This window comes from Micropterus salmoides, unplaced genomic scaffold (genome assembly GCF_014851395.1).
Source record: "Micropterus salmoides isolate LMB-PRFRI ecotype aquatic unplaced genomic scaffold, ASM1485139v1 Ms_hic_scaffold_10, whole genome shotgun sequence".
NCBI lineage: Eukaryota > Metazoa > Chordata > Actinopteri > Centrarchiformes > Centrarchidae > Micropterus > Micropterus salmoides.
In genome coordinates this window covers 35,878,965-35,892,609 of record NW_024040041.1, presented here as the reverse complement: position 1 = coordinate 35,892,609, position 13,645 = coordinate 35,878,965, and the positions used below count along the sequence as shown (strand labels likewise).

Genomic DNA, 13,645 nt, shown 5'->3' with positions numbered 1-13,645 from the left:
ATCGGCTCATAAATCAGCTCTTTTTCACTTTAATATCGGCATCGGCCCCAAAAACGCATATCGGTCGGGCTCCAGCAGGGCTGTCAGTATTGATCTCTGGCTCTCAGGTGAATGAGCTTGCTCCTGATGAAGAGCAGGAGGATGAAGAGTGGGATCTGACTGTATCATAGACACCAGAGGACTGTGGGCAGAGCAGTGGTGCATGCTGGGAACAGATTCATGTTTAATTTATTCAATAAACGAGTTTGATCAGTGACCTGTTTCCAGGTGAATGAAGATGAAGCTGCGCTCTGATTGGATAAAATCATGAGATATAGTGATGCTGAAGATGTTTATTTTTCACAATGACAAGCAGGTGATCGTACAAGTACTTTTACAGTTCACAGGATCCTCAGAGCTGCTGTGATGTGTTCAAGTGAACTTGGATCATTGTAGTCCTGGCGGAGTCTGGAGATCCTTTTCATCCAGCAGGTTATCTGCCGAAATCCCGCACCATCTTTTTCCTCCCATCTGGGGTTAAGGTCAGGTCCCCCCTGACCACCATGTAGCCCTGCATACACAACACAGGTCGGGTAGTACCAGTAGTATCAAGGCAGTAACACATAGTATCTGTGTAGTAACAGTGGTATTGTTGTTCTAACAGTACTATTTGTGTAAAGAGGAGAAACAGAACTATAGAAGGAGGCACAAAAGAAGCTGAGGTCAGCTGTTGCATGCCGGCATGTCATCTCGGGTCTTTGTTCTTGTAAAAGAATAAACTGTGTTTTGTGTTGAACTGTGTTGGAGAAGATTTCACTGACAAACAGGGGCGGACTGGGACAAAAATTCAGCCCTGGCGCTGTAGCCACGCCAGCCCACCTCACCACGTATCCCCACGAACACACATTCACTACTTAGGCTACATTTGTTTACAGATGGTGAAATAATACAAGCTGTACTGTATGTAACAGCAAGTGTGTCACTTTGTGTTGAAAAGAGGTGGTCACATAAGGTCTAAGAATAGGGGTCTGATGAAAGACTTTGGTCACGAGAACAAGACAAGAAGATATTTTAACACTATTGTGAATAGTGAAACTATGCTTTCAAAAAGTGATGGGGACATGTCCCCAGTGACCATAGTGTAAATGACACCAATGGTAACAGATTTGTTTACAAATCCTGTAGGAGGCTCGTTAATGAGGAAGCCAATCGAAACCGAAACCAACCTTGTACCCAGTTGCACCTGCACCAAAGTGTTCACTGTTGCTTTACCTGGTCCGTGCTTGTGAAATATCCACCATCTGAGTCTTATAAGGTAGGGGTAAACCGGGGTGAAAGTAACATGGCGATTTTCTCAGAGCCCTGACTGTGTTTGCAATCCAAGCTGTGACTGCACCTCCAGCACGCAACCCTTGATGGAGCTGCCAAATATGATTTTGTCACCGTTCCCCTTCGAGGGAACTCGAACTGCGTCGGTTACGACACTATGGGATCGCCTTTAGGCGTAGCAGGATGAATGAAATCACTCCAATTCTATTGGTTTGTTGCTAGAACGGTAAGGTGTGACGGAATAACCGGAGGAGTATAAAGCACACCTGTACACACTCATCATTAGCTTTTTTCTATTCAGCAGGCGCTCTGTATGTTGTTTGAAGAAAGCTCCAGTCCTACGAGCAGTATGTCTTACCTGAAGAAGAAGTCTACCAGCATGTCCGGGAACCAGAAGTACAGAAGGTGTGTTTTTCCTTGCCCTCGGTACATCACGGATGGAGATTCTCATGGGATGTGTGTCTCATGTTTGGGGATGGAGCACACCCGGACAGCTCTCAGGGGGCTGCCTGCGGCCATTGCAAAGCCCTTTCCATGTGGGTACTAAGGTCCCGCGTGGCTCTCTTTTCCGAGGATGGCCGGATGTGTTCACCCCGCAGCATGGGCCCTGCGGCTTCACTCATGGGGTTCACAGCGTGATCTGTCGGAGGATTTCGGGACGGCTGAGGCTTCCATCCATCCATTCCACCATCGAGTCCACTCCGTACTGCCTGCCCTGAGCGTCTGCAGTCAAACTCACTCACCGTGGATCTTCGGCGGCTCTCCCCTGCCGTTCTGTGGCTTCAGGGGTCCACCAGAAGATCACACGAGACACCGACCACCAGCCCTGAGGGGCTGGTTCCGTTGGAAGACTTTGCAGAGGCTTGGCGGAGCCTGACGAACATTTCTCCGTGGGTCCTGCGCACTGCCATAGATGGGTATCGACTACAGTTCAAAACCCGCCATCCAAAATTCAAGGGGTGGTTTGGACTGTGGTCCGCCCGGAGCAAGGTCCGGTGTTGGGACAGGAAGTTCTTACTCTGCTGAGGAAAGGGGCCGTGGAACGTGTCTCCCCCCTAGACAGAGACGCCGGGTTCTACAGCCGGTACATCATAGTCCCCAAGAAGGACGGAGGGCTGCGCCCTATTTTGTATCTGCGGGTTCTAAACCGGTCTCTAAGGAGATTCAGGTTCAAGATGCTCACCATCCCCGCCATCGTGACGCACATCCAATCCGAGGATTGGTTCGTCATGATAGATGTATGATGACTGTGGTCTGGCCCCTGAGGGGGCACAGTGCCTAGAGGCGGGTCTAACAGCTGGAGCAGTCGAGACCCTCCTCAGCTCCAGGGCCCCGTCCACACGGATCCTCCGTGGTGCCCGGAGGATGAGACCTGCGACTCGGTCCAAGGTTCCCACTTGGGATCTGGCAGTGGTTCTTGGGGCATTGGCTGAGGCCCCCTTCGGACCCCTGGAGTCAGCTGAGGCTACGCACTTGACCCTCAAGATGGCCTTTCTCCTTGCTATCACCTCTCTGAGGAGGGTGGGGGATCTCCAAGCGCTTTCGGTTTCCCCACAAAGCCTGGAGTTTGCCACGGGGAATATTAGGGCTATCCTGCACCCTCGTCCAGGATACATCCCTAAAGTGCCTTCTTGTGCGGCAGGGTCCACAGTGCTGCAGGCATTTCATCCTCCACCTCATGTGATGGCGGAGGACGGGAGACTTCATCTGCTCTGCCCTGTCAGAGCACTGAGTATTTACACTCTGAGGTCCTACTGTTGGAGGAAGGCTGATCAGCTGCTAATGTGTTTTGGGTCCCCCAGGGCTGGGCTCCCTGCATCCAAACATACTATTAGCAACTGGATTGTTCAGATTATTTCCCTGGCCTATCAGGTGCGCGGTTTGCCTTCACCTGTGGCTGTGAGGGCTCATTCTACCAGAGGCATGGCGGCCTCTCGAGCCCTCCTTTCCGGGTCCTCTTTGCAGGATGTTTGTGTAGCGGCTGGCTGGGCCACTCCGCACACATTCATTCATTGATTCATCATCAGTCATTAATAGAGGAAAATAGGAATACTATACTAGATATGGTCAATCTATCTTTATCAACAGGCTATGTACCACAGTACTTTAAAGTAGCTGTAATTAAACCTCTTCTGAAAAAGCCCAAACTTGATCCGGATGTTTTAGCCAACTATAGACCTATATCTAACCTTCCATTTCTCTGTAAGGTTCTGGAGAAAGCAGTTGCTAAACAGCTGTGTGACTTTCTACAGAGCAATAGTTTATTTGAGGATTTTCAGTCAGGATTTAGAGCTCATCATAGCACAGAGACAGCACTGGTGAAAATTACTAACGACCTCCTTATTGCATCAGACAAAGGACTTGTCTCTGTACTGGTTTTATTAGATCTTAGTGCTGCATTTGATACCATTGACCATCAGATCCTATTGCAGAGACTGGAACATTTCATTGGCATTAAAGGCACCGCTCTAAGCTGGTTTAAGTCCTATTTATCAGATCGATTTCAGTCCTCCATGCACGCCAAAGTTGGAGTTCATGGAGTTCCTCAAGGATCTGTCCTTGGACCAATCCTCTTCACTTTATATATGCTTCCTTTAGGCAATATTATCAGGAAACATTCCATAAACTTTCATTGTTATGCAGATGATACTCAGTTATATCTATCGATCAAACCAGATGAATGTAATTTTCTAATGTTAAACTCAGATAAAAATGAAGTTATTGTTCTGGGGCCTAAGCACCTCCGTGACGCATTATCTAAAGATATAGTTTCCCTGGATGGCATCGCCCTGGCCTCCAGCACCACTGTGAGGAATCTTGGAGTTATCTTTGATCAGGACATGTCGTTTAAGTCTCACATTAAGCAAATTTCAAGGACCGCCTTTTTTCACCTACGTAATATTGCGAAAATCAGGAACATCCTGTCTGAAAATGATGCAGAAAAACTAGTCCATGCATCTGTTACTTCTAGGCTGGATTACTGGAATTCCTTATTATCAGGCTGCTCGAAAAAGTCCGTAAAGACTCTTCAGCTGATCCAGAATGCTGAAGCACGTGTTCTGACAGGAACCAGGAAAAGAGATCACATTTCTCCTGTTTTAGCTTCTTTGCATTGGCTTCCAGTAAAATCCAGAATAGAATTTAAAATCATTCTTCTTACCTACAAAGCTCTTAATGGTCAGGCACCATCTTATCTTAAAGAGCTCATAGTACCTTACTACCCCTACAGAGCACTGCGCTCCCAGAATGCAGGGTTACTTGTGGTTCCTAGAGTCTCCAAAAGTAGACTAGGAGCCAGAGCATTCAGCTATCGAGCTCCTCTCCTGTGGAACCAGGTTCCAGTTTGGGTTCAGGAGGCAGACACCATCTCCACATTTAAGAGTAGGCTTAAGACTTTCCTCTTTGATAAAGCTTATAGTTAGGGCTGGCTCAGGTGAGTCCTGAACCATCCCTTAGTTATGCTGCTATAGGCCTAGACTGCCGGGGGATTTCCCATGATGCACTGAGCTCCTCTCTCCTCTACTTTCTCTCCCTCTGTATGCAACCTCATCCCATTATTGCATGTTACTAACACAACTTCTCCCCTTTCCGGTAGTCTTGTGCTTTCTCGTCCCTCTCCTCTCTCCTCTCTCCTCCTATCACTTCCTGCAGGTGTTTCTGGCTCTGGAGCTGTGGAGTCTGGATCTGTGGTTGCGGGTCACCTGCTGCCCCCGTGTTCCTGCTCGACACCCTCTGCTGCAACGACTATTGTTACTAGTCCTATTGTTAATATTGTTTATAATAATTATCATTAACACTACTATAAATATCTGTACCATTTTTTCATTCAGTCTATAGCAACATCACCTTTACTGTCTGTACCTCTGTGTGGATATTGTGTAGGCTGCCTCTCTCTCACTCACTCACTCTCCTTCACCCCAACCTGTGGAGGCAGATGGTCGCCCACACTGAGCCATGGTTCTGCTCGAGGTTTCTGCCTCTTAAAGGAAGTTTTTCCTTGCCTCTGTCTGCTAGTGCTGCTCTTGGTGGGAACTGTTGGGCTTCTGTAAATAGCATCACAGAGTACGGTCTAGACTGCTCTTTATGAAAAGCGCTGTGAGAGAACTGTTTTTGTAATTTGGCGCTATATAAATAAAATTGAATTGAATCTTCACCTCCAGTCTTCTCCCTCTTCTCCTATGTTAACCCCAAAGGATGAAAACATTAAGGGGTTGAAATCAGGACTCTCCCAGCAGGTCTTTGAGCTGCTCATCAAGAGATGTCCTGGTTCATGTTCATGCTGTGGTTCATTGTATTCATCTGCTGTCCCACAAATACCTGGAGTCCCTGTAAAGTTCAACAGGAGTGTGACCTTCCTCAGACACCTGTTAGAGGTCCTTATACATTATTTTCAGACAGGAAACCCACTGAGAGGTTCAGCTATTAGGAGCTGAGTGGAGCACTGAAGACCTCCACCCTGTGTAGGAGAGGCCGAGTTAGGTTTGCTGCTTCGTCTGATTTACAGACTGACCCTGAACGTACCGTTGCCTCTTCTCTCCAACGCCACATGGATTTAACATCTCTTTATATTGTCAGGTATTATATTTCTCTATTCTGTTATTCTTATATAACCTGCATTTGTTTATTCCATATTTATATATTTGTACATTTATTTATGTCAGCTGTATGTTTGTCTGCCTGTAGCACCTCATCACCAAAGCAAATTCCACGTATGTATAAAACACTCCTTGGCAATAAAGCTCCTTCTGATTCTGAGAAATATAATAATCATATAAAACACTCAACAAACAGGATGTACGACACAAAACAACAGTTTTATAGAAGGGCAGTAAAATATTTTTCGTGACAGGAAACTTCAGCACCTGAAAGCAAAACACAGGTTTTTACTTACAGCAGGGAGCGAAGAGTTTACAAGGAGTCTTTGAAGGCAGCATGATCAGGAATCCGGACACACTGACACCCAACCTCCCAGGGCGTCATAGATGGAAGCTTGGGGTCGCTGTTTAACGCCCTGAGTACCAAGGTTATTATCGTTAATGAAATAGCAAAAACTAGGAGTTTAAAAACACTTTTGTTAACTGAAAGAAAAAGAAAAACGAGGCTTTAGCTGACGCTTTTGTCCGAAGCGACTTACTATTGTCAGAGGTCACCCGTCTGGAGAAACTAGGGTACACTGTCAGCCACGGTGGGAATGTGCTGCTTTGAAGACTGACGCTCTGCCAACTGAGATACTGAACAACATGTAGAGTAACAGGCTTTACTTGTCTTTGTCAGTTTGTCAGAAGTATTTTGGGTGGATATGAAATTAAGTTCTTGTGCCAGTTTTAGTCCAGGAAAGTTGGGGGAAAAGAGTCCCATTTGGGATTTCCATGAATAGGACAGTGATAGGGGCCTTTCAGTGGAAGGTGAGGAAATATGTGAACATAGAAGGGAAAAATCCTGCTAATTTAACAGCCCATTTGAAAAGAAGGCTAAGTTAGCTTAGCTTAACAACGTAAGGGGCAACGCCCAGACCCACTCACCTGAAACCGAAGCCAACCCCGGTCCAGGAGTGGCACATCTTTCATAGTTGTCTTGGTGGAGGGTTGTTCATATATCCTAAGTGAATACATTGGTTTATAAATTGTATAATTTGTTGGGTTTTTTTACACTTTAACTAAAAACTAGGGATGGGACGCTCGATACTGTAGTGTCCACGCTGTGTTGAGATCCCAAAGCACAGATGTTTAGGAACACTGCTCCAAATTGTCAATGTCACATGACTGTATTGTAATGGGATTCAACATATTGCGTGTAACCCTGGACTCAGGGAGACTCATCTGTGATGTGGCACTGAATCTGTGTAAATGTAACAGTCAAATATCTGTGTTATCCAGACTTCAGGGACAATGTGTCTCTGTGGGATGATATGATTGACCCTAAAGCTGGATAAATGTGTGTTGCCATGAGTCCTTCTGCAGAAGACTTGAATAAAATTCACAGAAAGACAAGTGTTTGCCTGAGCTGTTTATTTGAAAACTCAAATTGCCATCACAGTAGTGAAGCAAGGCTTTGGTGCGTTTCGACAGGCGGTGCACCTGCCGCTTCTACGCTTGATTCACAGTGTTTGGAACAAACCGCACATCAGCCTCTAACTCATTTGACAGATTTGTTCCAAGGACACAATCATTTGATTTATTGGCAGGAGCAACGTGCTGTAGTAGATCCGCACCTGTAGGCCTATGATGGCAAAAAATACTTATCTTTGCCAGCAACAAATGTTCCATGTTGCTGGGGATGTCAGTTATGAAAAAAACCCAACTCAGCCCCAAAACAGGTGAATATTTCTGAATAAAACTCTTGACATTTCACAAATGTGAGACTTTGTTCCACTTTTCATTTATCATTCTTGAAACAACTTAAACTTTACTCAGTTATGGATTTTTAATCCATTCCACCTCATCACTGAGAGCACTCATTACTACACTAGGGCCTTTATCTTTCTTGCTAATTATCTTAACACCTCTGTTAATAAGCTACTCTAATACTGTAGATATCCACATTTATTATTAGGCTACATTCTTAGATTTGTGTACTTTGTTATATTCTCTACTCACTAACTTCAACTATTATTTCTAGTCCTTTTAGGTCTTGCAAGTATCTGCAACAGAGACTCAATGAAGTATTCTGATTCTGAGTATTCTTAGATTCCCACTGTGATACATGTGTTCCTGAACAAGACACTTAACCCCTGCACATGCATGTGTGGTAGAAACGAGAGTCTATAACACTCGAGAAGCTGAAAGTGTCCGACAACGCCACTTGGGATAGGCCCAAGACTTCAAACACTTAAAACGTATCGCTCCAAACCAGTTCTGTGCATCCAAGGCAGTCATATATCCAGACACTGTATCAATACACATCAAAGTTTTATACAGATATCCAGAACAGCAAGAGTGGGAGGAGAAATGCGCCAGGGAGTGTTAACCTCTTAGATAACTGTGGCACCCAGCAGCCTCGACAGCAGCATGCACCTAGCTGTAGCTCGGTCCCACTGTGATGTGAAAACACGCCATTAAAACAGGGCCACGATAAATTGTAGCAAACAGGCAAACGAGGTACTTACCGTTTTACGGGACACGCCACCCTCAGACCCCGGCAGGGGGGCAAGCAATCCGCGCAACCACACAGCACCCAGCTATAACAAATAAGACCAGATCTTGATAAACACCAAATAGGACAAAGAGGGAGGGATGCAGCTTACAGAGACACCCAACGCCAGCATCCCAGGTATTCATCTATCCACACGGGGAATATCCACGGCCGAAACAAAGTGGGCTCTGAGAGAACGCTCATTAGTGCCACCCGCCCAACAATGCAAACACTGAAAGGCACGAAGATTTAAAAAAAAAAAAAGACTTCCTTACCACTCCGCAGTAAACTAACAACCTCTGGCAACGGCAACAAACGTGCAGCACGCCAGCCCAGACATGTCTCCACACCCAACAGGAGAAGATCAGAAACCCAAACGAGTCTACCACACAGGCTTAAAAAGGCAGCTCCCCACCTCTCCCAATCAAAGGGGATGAGCCCCAGGTGTGCTAGTGCGCCTTCCCGTGCACAGGTAAGAGGGAGGGAAAGCAAACCTCATCCTGCCACACTTGGTCACATGACAAGTTCATATGACCTGCAGCTAATCAGGAAGTGATAAAAGGCTTGCTAGTCTCAAGGGTGAGTCTTGAGAGCCGAGAGTAGGGGCACGAGGAAGCTGGTTGAAGTGTTTGGTCTGATACGTTTGAAAAAGGTTTGGAGATACACAAAGCCGACACAGGAGAGGAGATCCGTTGGTGTTCTCTGCTGTAAGGTCCTTGTTTTTTTTCCCCATCTTCTTTTATTAGCAGTATAAGCGATAATAATGTTAGAGTATTGTTAGAAAGGAGGGGGTATTTGAGGCCAATGGCTTCAGGGAGTGGAGGGGATGAAGGTGGTGGTGAGTGGCATATGGTGGTTAAGGAAAAAGGGGGCTCTAAGAGGGAGGCATCGAGGGAAAGACCTGAAATGTCAGGAGATAAAGGAAGTAAAGTTAGGAGAACTGGAAATTCTTAAGAGTTAGTTGTGCTGTTTAAAGTCAAGCGAGCTAATCAAGGAGATGCAGGATTTAGAGCAATTAACCCATTAAAGGTTACTAATGCTTTGGAGAGTCAGATAGGCAAGGATTTTCAGGCCAAGATATTATATAATGGAATGTTAAGAGTTTGTTGCAAAAATAGGAAACAGTATGATGATGCTAGAGGTGTTGGGAAATTGGTGGTTAAGGTGGAGACTTTGGTCCCTAGAGGAAGCAATCAGGGAGTCAAGGAAGTAGTATATGGAATGTTTGCTGGCTTGTCTGAGAAGGAAATCTTAGAAAATGTTAAGGGGGTCCAAGTAACTGATGTGGTAAGATTTAAACGTAGAGATGGAGCTGGGGATCCGCCTATTTTGTTAACGTTTAAAGATGGTGTACTACCACAGAGAGTGTTCCTAGGGAGTATGGTGTATCAAGTGAGGGAGTACATTAAACCACCCTTGCGCTGCTATAATTGTTAGAAGTTTGGACATGTTGCTGGATCATGTCGGGGCAAAAGAAAGTGTGCAAAGTGTGGTGGAGATCATATCATACAAAACTGTAAGGCAGAGACTCCTAAGTGCCCTAACTGTGATGGGGATCATGCAGCAGGGTTTTATGGCTGTGAGCACTTTGTCCAAGCTAGGCGGGTGCAGGTTGTGAAGGATCAGAACAAAGTAACATATGCAGAGGCAGTTCAAAGAGTGACTAGAGAAAGCGGAAATGGAAGCTCTGGGGAAAGGCCGGTGCTAGGATGCTCTCTGTGCCAAATCTACCACCTGCATCTTCATCTGACATGCTAATTTTTAGTAAGGAGTCATTTTTGTCTTGTGTTAGTGGGAACTAAGAAAGCAACTAACCGGTCAGATGGCATTAGGTTAGTGGTGGGTGCAGCCGAAAGATACCTGAGTATAAAGCAGTTGCCAGAAAAGTTGCATCAATACATGATGGAAAGTCAGTGTATAGACAGATCACAGTTGTTGAAGACTAGCAGTATGGAGGACGTTAGTGAGGTGAATGATGAGGACCCTCATTAATGTTTTAATGTGGTATATTCTTCAATGGAATGCCCGGAGTCTGATTGGAAATGGTCAGGAGTTAAAAAGGTTTGTAGATAATTTTAAAGAAGCACCAGATTTGATATGTATCCAAGAGACCTGGCTAAAGCCCTGTCTAGATTTTGTAATTCCAGGTTATGAATGTTTGAGATTAGATAGGCCTGATAGATCAGGCGGGGGTTGTGCAACCTTTGTTAAGACTGGGGTACAATATAGAAAAGTTGACATTAACTCTGATATTGAGTGTTTGGCTGTGGAGGTTTGGAGCAGTCACAGCTCTATTACTGTGATAAATTATTATAACCCTTGTCGTTAAATTTAGAGTAGTTTCTGTTTAGTTAATCAGAACGGCCGCATTGTGTCTGAACTTCACTCGTGTTACAGAAAGAAACATTTAACCAACTGTTTCTGCTTGCTATTTTACTTTTCAGCCCAGTCTTTGTGCATGTTTCTAAATGTTTTCAGTTTTATCACACTGAAATTTAGAAGATCTTATTCAGCTTTATTGTCATCACACACGGTCAGCAGCAGAACAAAGAAACACAGTTCAGCATCTAAGCAGACAGCAGATATAAAAAGAGAAACTAACATACAGAATGAAAAGTGACCTGATGAAACAGAACCAGACTTTCTGTCTTAGTGAGCCAACTGGGATTAATGACACTTGTGAGAACTTGAAGACACCTGTATATTAATGACAGGTGTGTAAGTGTCTGACATGGTGGCTTTGATGGTAACAGCTTCACCTGGGTAAGTCAGATATTCTTTAGCTTTACCTCTTTTAAACTCTTTCCCTTCCTTGTAATACATCTCTTCATAATGTCTGTCGTCACACTCTCTCTTCTCATAAAAGACTCCCACTGCAAACCAGTTAGAGTACAGGTTGAAGTCATAAGGAACAGAGTACATGACGGCCATTTTTCCATCACATTTCTTTGTAGATTCATTCTGCAGATCATAAGTGAGGACTCCAACAGCTCCACACGCTGTGTCTTGACAAACAGAGCGCTGCCAGATTGAAGATAACGAAGGATTGGTGGCAGAGGATGCCCACAGGATCCACTGTAAGTGAACACACTGGGAGACAGACAGAATAGACATTTCTACAGACGTTTCATTTCACAGCATCCAGTACAGACATTATACCAGGTTGTGTTTAGCCTAGCTTAGCACAAACACTGGAAGCAGGGGGAAACTATTAGCTTAGTTCTCAGCTGTTAGCAGCTGATCTCAGTCCTCTCATAGAAACATTTAACATCAGACACTCAGAGAGAAACTAAAGCAGACTCACTTCGGGTTAATCAGGGTGAGCTATTATTCACAAACTCAACGGTGCACTGACGGGTTGCCATGATGTGTTGAACCTGCAGAGGGAGACAGAGCAGCAGACAGACTGTTCAGACTTCATGTGAGTAAAGTGAAATGCCTGTAGTGACTCTAACAGCGTCTCTGTTCTGTCAGACGCACCCTGAAGGCAACACTGGACAGGATGTGTCTGATCTTTCTGTCCTTCTGCTCGGACAGATGCTGACTGAACCAGCTGCAGCCTTTCACTTCATGTTTCCATGAGTCCAGGACTGCAGCCTGCTCATGGTGGACTGCACCAGTCAGGCTGGCTGCTGAGTTACTTACTTAGTTACTTAGTTACTTAGTGACCTGTGAAGCTCAAGTGCACACACAGCCTCTCAGTGAGGAGGACGTCCTACCTGCTGTGGAGCCTCAGAGTCTCTTGTTGATCTTCCTCAGGGATCCAGCTGAGACCAGGACCGAGCTGTGAAGTGACCCTGATGCGGTCTGCCGCTCTGCTTTTATTGGCTGTCTACAGTGAAGGAGGGACTCCGGTGATCGTAACAGCCTGGACACGCCCACATTACCGAGGAACAGAGGAGCTCTTTCTGTAGAAGAATGAACCGACAGCCTGTGGAGACTGGACTGTGTGAGAACAGCCACAATAACGCTTCAGGTGATGAAAACAAGAGTTACCACGACAACATCATGTCTGGTCTGAGGTGCGTTGATGTCCAACCTGCTGATCCAGGATCTGTTCACACCTTCAGCTGGAAGAATGAAGTCGCACCTGTTCAAAGTGGATTCTCTCCCTGGACTGTTGCTTCCTCTGTGCAGTTTCATGTTTGAGCAGTTCATGAAAATGATCATGCAGCAACATCAGAATGTAAAAATATTCTGTTCCAGGGGAAAGACTTGTATTCAAAGTCTTACTGAAGTAAAGGGACAAAGCCAAATGGACGGACAGCATCCAAAGTAAATGTACCTTTATTTGATAGGACAGTGGATAGAGAGAGAGAGAGATGGGGGGCCACATGCAGCAAAGGGCCCCAGGCTGGATTCAAACCTCGGGCTGCTGCAGTGAGGACTCTCACACTGCACCAGCTGAGCTAACGGCGCCCTGTAAATGTCCTCGCTATGCAGCAGCGTGGTTTGTCTCTGTTATCATATCTACTGTATGTTGTTAGAGGTGCAAATCCTCAGGGGCCCCAAACGGCCCCAGGTTAACTGTGATTACACTATTTTCTCTTTAATGTCAGATCAGTGGAGTAAAAAGCAGGCTACAGTTTTTACCTCTGAAATGTGGTGGAGCAGAAGCAGAAAGTTCCATCAAATGGAAATACTCTCACTACTACCTCAAAGTAGTACAAGTTTCCTCAAGTACAGTACACGTGTACTTCATTACATTCCTCCGCTGGTGAAGAGGTCCAGCTTTGGTTTATTAGTAGCTTGTTCCCCGTTTCTCCTTTAATTGGAGTCATTTGACGTCAAGCTTTGGTCCGGATCATGGAGAGCATCTGACATTTATAGATAAGCTGTTGGAGAACAACTTCTCGACCTGGTCAAGATGGGCAAAGTAGTGCAGTGTAACATGTGGTTTCAGGTAAAAAACAACAAGAGTTAGTGGTTAATGACACTGGTACTGCAGCACCCAGAAATAACAGTTAACAATAAGCTTTGATCAGATAAGTGGACCCCTACAAAATAAATACTAAAGTTATGAACAATACAGTAAAGTAGAGAATATGTTATTATTAAAAGCTGAGAGGAAATTTTCAGCACTGGCTGCTGGAAATGTAGGGGAGGGGGGCTATAAACATAACATTTCTCTTTTTTAGAGGGGACACAAATAATCCAGCCAGAAGTGTACTTGTAAAGGATGTGTGTACTCAGAGGAAAGCCTTCC

The 13,645-nt window shown here is 45.2% G+C and overlaps 1 long non-coding RNA gene across 1 annotated transcript; it reads right to left on the bottom strand.

The window, feature by feature from the left end:
- Positions 1-10,765: 10,765 nt before the first annotated feature.
- LOC119896630 lies at positions 10,766-12,264 on the bottom strand. Its single transcript, XR_005443254.1, has 3 exons — positions 12,159-12,264; positions 11,744-11,816; positions 10,766-11,529 (listed from the first exon to the last, which is right to left on the bottom strand). It is a non-coding gene; the product is annotated as an uncharacterized LOC119896630 (long non-coding RNA).
- Positions 12,265-13,645: the final 1,381 nt, after the last annotated feature.